The sequence below is a fragment of the Salvelinus namaycush genome, unplaced genomic scaffold, assembly GCF_016432855.1.
Source record: "Salvelinus namaycush isolate Seneca unplaced genomic scaffold, SaNama_1.0 Scaffold118, whole genome shotgun sequence".
NCBI lineage: Eukaryota > Metazoa > Chordata > Actinopteri > Salmoniformes > Salmonidae > Salvelinus > Salvelinus namaycush.
In genome coordinates this window covers 31758-39254 of record NW_024057875.1, presented here as the reverse complement: position 1 = coordinate 39254, position 7497 = coordinate 31758, and positions in this window count along the sequence as shown.

Here is a 7497-nt window from a genome sequence, read left to right as displayed (position 1 = left end):
GTGTGTGTGTGCGTGCGTGCGTGTGCAGAGAGGAGGTCTGCTAACTGTCTCAGCTGGGGCTGGAGGATTCTTTGTGTTTTGACTACTCAATGTGACATAGGGAGCAGCAATGCCCCCACTGAGTCTTTGTTAAACAGAGACAGAAGGAACAATCCTAACCAAGAGGTTTTCATAGAAGTCTTAAGAGAACAGACTGAAAGACTTGAAACACGGAAGGAAAAAGGAAAGGAGGAACCAAGATGTCCTGGTACTAGGCTATGAGTGTCCTGGTACATAGGTGTCCCGGTACTAGGCTATGAGTGTCCTGGTACCAAGGTGTCATGGTACTAGGCTTGTATGAGAGCGGACTAAAAGGGAGAATGAAAGATGTCTTGGTACCTTGCTCGTTCGAAGGAGTTTGTTATATTTTGTCTTGAACAAAAACCCTTGATGGACATCTTAAGCAACCAATCACCATTGAGGTTCAAATTAGGATCCAATAGAAAAGGAGAGTGAAGCACGATATCGAGCTCCTAGAATGTTCCATTTTACAGCCAAGCTGAACAGATCCCTGTTCACTAAAAGGGAAGCCAAGAACATTGCAGTGTTTGATTTATCCGTATGTTAATTTATATTTGTTAATCATGACTTTAATGATACGTTTTTCATTTTTTTATAGGTTGATGTTCTACGTTGATTTAGTTATGTTCCGATTGAGAGCTGAGTATGTATTTAAATGTTTTCACAAAAATCCCCTGCAGAGAAAAATATGTGAGCTTTACAAATCATGAACTCATCTGTGTGTGTTCATCGAGAGGTTGTGGCCTTGAAGGTTCACCCCCGTTCACGCTACGATTGCTTATTGGTATGATCCACTTACAAACACACTCCATTGACAAGAGACTGGGTGCTACCATATCTTGCATTCTGTAGGGGCTGTTAAAAAGTGTCTTGACTGAGTGATGACAACACTGCATGTTTCTGTTCAGGTGCGGGAAACCTGCTCACATTGAACTTGAACATTCAAGTTCATCGTCATCGTACTTGTCATCATCAGTGTGCGTCTGAATGTCAGGGAAGTGACTTTGCTGTCTCTCATTTATTTCTAGGTGTTTTTTTTCTGTCATTCATAACAGGGTTGGGATCAATTCCATTTCAACTCAGTCAATTCAGGAAGTAAACTGATATTCCAGTTGAAATAGAATTGACTCCAACCCTGATCCGTATACACATACAAGGGAATGAACATATGATGTGTAGTAGGTGCTCGTTCTTCTGTCCTTCTGTCATCATCACCAAACAGTTGAGACAGCCCTTTTGGTTTTACATGAACTCCTGTCTTGAATGTTGGTATGATACGTTTAAATGTTGGTACTGTCATTGATATTTTGGTTGTGCAAATGTGACCAGTACCATATCATGTCATGGGCCAGTCTAGGTCCGCATGGATCATGCATGGAGTCTAGCACCAACACTGAAACAACATTTAAACAATGTTTGGACTAACCTACAGGTACAGAACAGATCATGTGAATTATGAGGTTTCTTCAAACCCATGACCTATTCCTCATATCTACTGTATAATGAAAGGTGTTTGTGCCTTCAGAATTCACCAAGGCAAATGGAAATGCTAGACATTACTGTATGCTATCTTTAAAATGACATTTTCCGTTGTTCCCCTTTTGAAACTGATTTCCACTATCACAATGTGACACTGCGATATCATAGAATAATAAAGTACTACAGTAGAGAGGAGGATGTAGGGAGGTGGTAATACAGTAGCATGAATTATTTGAGCCATTTAAATGTTTGAAGTATTTCAAGGGTGCATCTGAAATGGCACCCTAATCCCTATGTAGTGTATTACTTATGCCCATCACCCATAGGGTGCACTACATCGGGAATAGGGTACCATTTCTGACGGTACCAAGTCAAAATGACCCCCTTGACCTCTATTGGAAAACCTGTTGACTAAGGAAACAAGTCCAGAGTTTTATATTAAGCTGGTTGTTGTTGGACCAAGTCAGTTAATGATTAACCAAACCTGTTTAAACTCTCTTCATTGCCAGTCCTGATGCAAACTTGTGCTCTCTTCCAACCAGGAATTGAACTGTTGATCTTTTTTTTTTAACGAATGCGATTAAATTGATGACACGTATTTGCACCTTTGGGCCCACTTTATTTGGATAGTCTGGATAGTCCATCTGTAGATGGTCTTACTATCAACAAACTATCTGTTGAGAAGCAACTGATTGCTAAGGTTAGGGTAAAGGTTAGGGCTAGGGTAAGGCTTAGTAGATAGTTAGTTGACATGTTATCCAAATAAAGTGTTATCTCACCGTCTGGTTCCTCTGCCCAGTATTGTGAATGAGAAATATTTTACTGTGTCATTTGCAGTAAGCATGACTGTGACTCTGTATGTGTTTTGGGGTTCTGACTTTCAAACTCATTCTGTCCATTATTTTGTGAAGCGCCATATTGGGTTGATTATGCCCAAAAAGAAATAGCGCAAATTGTACCTCAATATCGGTTTTGCTGGCAATCCCTTTTAGCCTTAGTATGGGTACCAGTCATTTGCCAAATGACAGAAGTGGCAAGGAGTGGAGTGTTAGCTAAAAATACCGGTACCCAGTCTATATTAGCCTACTAAATACTGGTACCCAGTCTATATTAGCCTACTAAATACTGGTACCCAGTCTATATTAGCCTACTCTGGGGTTGAATTGTGACGTAATGCAAACACAATGTGACGTTCTCAGCTACACAGTGTGTGTGAGCGCGTGTGAGCGAATCCTACTTACTGTGTCATGAATAAGATGACATCTAGTTAACGAGGGCTTCTGCACAGTGGTACTTCTGAATCTTTCCTACGTATATTTAGATGTGTTTTAAGTGTATGCCATTACCAGGTTCATTTGGACAATAGATATAAATGTGTTTTCTTTGCTTTGCCTTGCCTTGAATTTGTTTTTGAAAATTACTTTGGAAAGGAAAAAAGCTGTGAGGTTTTTACATTATTAAGCTGTTAATGTATATTCAACCCTTGTGTCAATCACCTTACGTCAGCTCAATGCTGTTTTTGGCGAGAGTACCCTGCCTGAGCATGTTCGAATACAGGAAGTCAAAATTAAGGACTGAAATGTGTTTTATGTGCCACCTGGACTATGCCAAGAAAATCATTGCATCCAAATAAGAGGTAACACTGGTATCCAATAAAGAAGGTAATAATATTGAATCACTACCACTCTTGTGTTTTGTTTTCAATCATCTTTGTTCTCAAATGATTCCATTGACTTTTAATTCAATGGGGCTATGGTCCCCTTCACGTACAGAGGGGCAACATCTGTTATTGAAGGTAATGGTCATGAGTTAACCAGCACATTTAATTGATTGATGAAACGCAGATGGGTCCCGTTAACCCATTGTGCCTCAGAAAGCCTATTGTAGTATAGCCTTGTACAAACCATCCTGATCTCGTGAGCTTACTACAAGGATAGCAAAACAGAATGTAAACTCGCAAGATCAAGATGGTTCGTACGAGGATAATTGTGCTTGGGCCTGTTGTTCAACTCCATCCAAGCCTATGGGAGAAAGGCGTGTACAACTACTAACCTATTTTGCAAAGGATCTTTTCATTTGCCTTGTCTTTGCGGGATATGGGTAATTCCATGTAACTGAAATACCCTGAGACTCTGACCTTTCACTTTAGAATGTAGTATGCCAAACAAAAAGCATGGATTTCAAAGTTTAACAAACCATACAACTCTGCACAATGATGACTTTGAACAATTTACACAGAACATAAAAAATGATTATTCTGTTACCAAACATTTCTTTCAGTAAATGTGTTTTGTCAAATTCTCAGTGGAAATTGTCAAAACTAGTCCTTGTACATAGAGTTGTATGGTTTGTTAAACTTTGAAATCAATATGTTTTGTTTGGTATACATTTTAAAGTGAGTCTCAGCGTAATTCCGTTACCATGGAATTATTGCCCATATGTAAGCTTGTCCACCAGCTGGCTCTCTCTCTCTGTTTAACCTATGGAGTAGCAATTGAGCCTGTGTAACAGTTTAACTTTAGACCGTCCACTCGCCCCGACACGGGCGCAAACCAGGGACCCTCTGCACACATCAACAACAGTTACCCACGAAGCGTCGTTACCCATCGCTCCACAAAGGCCACGGCCCTTGCAGAGCAAGGGGAACCACTACTTCGAGGTCTCAAAGCGAGTGACGTAACCGATTGAAACGCTATTAGCGCGCACCACCGCTAACTAGCTAGCCATTTCACATCCGTTACACTCACCCCCCTTTTGACCTCCTCCTTTTCCACAGCAACCAGTGATCCGGGTCAACAGCATCAATGTAACAGTTTAACTTTACGTCCGTCCCCTCGCCCATACCCGGGCGCGAACCAGGGATCCTCTGCACACATCAACAACTGACACCCACGAAGCATCGTTACCCATCGCTCCACAAAGGCCGCGGCCCTTGCAGAGCAAGGGGAACCACTACTTCAAGGTCTCAAAGCGAGTGACGTAACCGATTGAAACGCTATTAGCGCACACCACCGCTAACTAGCTAGCCATTTCACATCCGTTACACCTGGGTACGAAGTTATGTGATATGCCGCAACAGAGCTGAACCACAAATCATACCTGATGTCCCTCAGGTGCTTCTGCGTTTTGTTTTGCCCGGATGTCTAGCCCAAATTTTCTGTACTTGACGCACATGTGCTTTGCTTTTCAACTCGCTAAAAGCTAGCTAGTTGGAGTCTGTGTGTACTTCTGTTTGTACCACCTCACGGTAAAGCAACGCACGAGTTGAAAATATTGAAGGCATGCAGTACACAGAACGCACCGCATCTTAGTGCGGCACCCCCAATGTAGTGTTGCGGACGGCTCCTTTAAAAATGAACAACTTCCGCTGAAATGCAAAGAGTTTGATGCATCTGGTGGACATGAGGCGTCAGGCACAAGAACTTATGTGAACTCAGAAAGCAGGTGTTGGTGACATTACATTAACTTCCTGTTGTAATGATTTCATGTGTGTTTATAATGCATAAGGAGACAACTCAGATGGTGGTTGATTTAATATGCAGAAATCGCTCCGCCATTTCCTGGTTGCTAAAATTCTAATAGTACACCCCATTTCAGTTTCAGTGTAGAGAATAATTTTATCATCTAAGTCTCTGTGAAATATATTTTCCATGAGCAAAAATATTGTATTTTCAGCTGGTGTACAAAACTGACAGTAAAAGACGCTAAAAACAAAACTTAAGAACAGGAAGCATAAAAATGGTGCACATAGAACAGCTCTACCACTTCTTAGACTTTCTTTCTATGAGAATGACAACCAGTTTGCTCTACTCTGTGAATGGAGTAGTACACAGCGTTGTACGAGATCTTCAGTTTCTTGGCAATTTCTCGCATGGAGAAGCCTTCATTTCTCAGAACAAGAATAGACTGACGAGTTTCAGAAGAAAGGTCTTTGTTTCTGGCCATTTTGAGCCTGTAATCGAACCCACAAATGCTGATGCTCCAGATATTCAACTAGTCTAAAGAAGGCCAGTTTAATTGCTTCTTTAATCAGAACAACAGTTTTCAGCTGTGTTAACATAATTGCAAAAGGGTTTTCTAATGATCAATTAGCCTTTTAAAATGATAAACTTGGATTAGCTAACACAATGTGCCATTGGAACACAGGATTGATAGTTGCTGATAATGGGCCTCTGTACGCCTATGTAGATATTCCATTAAAAATCTGACGTTTCCAGCTAGAATAGTCATTTACAACATTAACAATGTCTACACTGTATTTCTGATCAATTTTATGTTATTTTAAAGGGGAAAAAATTGCTTTTCTTTCAAAAACAATGAACTTTCTAAGTGACCCCAAACTTTTGAACGGTAGTGTATTTGTCCAGGTGTGTTAGGGGTTACAGCAGGGTAATTGTGTTTTATAGTATGAATAATGGAGGTGCTGTAGAGTGGTGGCTCAGCCTCTGAAACTTCGATTAACACAGTCAAAGTGGCCTAGTTCCTTGGCCCATGCATTTTGGACCATGTGTCAGCAAAAACTCCCCAGCTGCTCTTCCGTCCCAGACGCAGACAGTTCAGCATCACAGGGTTATTTTTATGATCAAGGCTGTCATTTGTAAGTCTGGAGAAGGAGAGAGAGAGAGAGACAGTCTTACAGGAGTGGAGAATAGGGGATATGGAGAAAGATATAATGTGTTATTAGATGACAGGTGTCTGTCCATGCACAAACAGTCATTTTAAGTGTGTGTGTGTGTGTGTGTGTGTGTGTGTGTGTGTGTGTGTGTGTGTGTGTGTGTGTGTGTGTGTGTGTGTGTGTGTGTGTGTGTGTGTGTGTGTGTGTGTGTGTGTGTGTGTGTGTGTGTGTGTTTGTACAGTACCGGTGGGCATGAGGAAATGTTAATATTTTATATGCACTGATTCCTAAACCAAGGATCCGTAAACCACCTGACATTATCACTTATGGTTTACGGTTGCAGATAAGACTTGGATTTACAGTTACTGGAATAGCATTATCTTTTCATACTTTATCTGCAACTTGAATGTGTTTTACTGTTTGCCATCATTTCCTAGCATGACCTTACTGCTGGATGGTAATCTGATGGAGATCTAACGTTTATGAAACATGTGATTATCCCAGATAATGGGCACCAGGGGAAAGCTTTAAAAGCCACCAGGAAATGGATTTCAGCGCCTACACACTGACTAACACGCACGCACGAACACACGCACACCCACCCACACTGCTTTCAGAGAGAGCATGTCATTTGCAAGAGAGAAATCATTACAATTTTCACACTGCTGTTTATTCTTGTTTTAGTTAACCAAACTCTCTGCAACACACTGATCTGCCCTGAGGTGGGATTTATTCTACAATTCCTTATATGATTCTCCACTCTCTCTCTCCCTCTCATTCTCTCTCTCATCTGCTGCATTCGTCTCCCACTCCCTCCTTAGTTGTGGACCTCTGTTCATCTTTCCTGCTCTCCTGTAAGCCCCTTTCTTCTTTTTTAGAGGGATGCTCGCCTCAGAAGATGAGCTGTAAATAAATTCAGCTCCAGAATGTTAATAGAAATAGGTTGAAAGAAGAGCCGCTACCTTGATCTGTCTCCAAGCCTCTGGAGTAGACAGACGTATTGAGCAGAACAGATACTCATGTCAATGTTTGCAGATGTTGTTTGTTGATGTCTGTACTGACGTGGAACTGTCCCACAGCTATCTATTTTGTCTGGTGTTTTAACGCAGTGTCCACTGTGTAGACCAGTGTTTGGAGGACCAGGGTTGGGCTGTTGGGGGTAATGGAGGACCAGGGTTGGCCTGTTGGTGGTAATGGAGGACCAGGGTTGGGATGTTGGGGGTACTGGAGGACCAGGGTTGGGCTGTTGGGGGTAATGGAGGACCAGGGTTGGGATGTTGGGGGTACTGGAGGACCAGGGTTGGGCTGTTGGGGGTACTGGAGGAACAGGGTTGGCCTGTTGG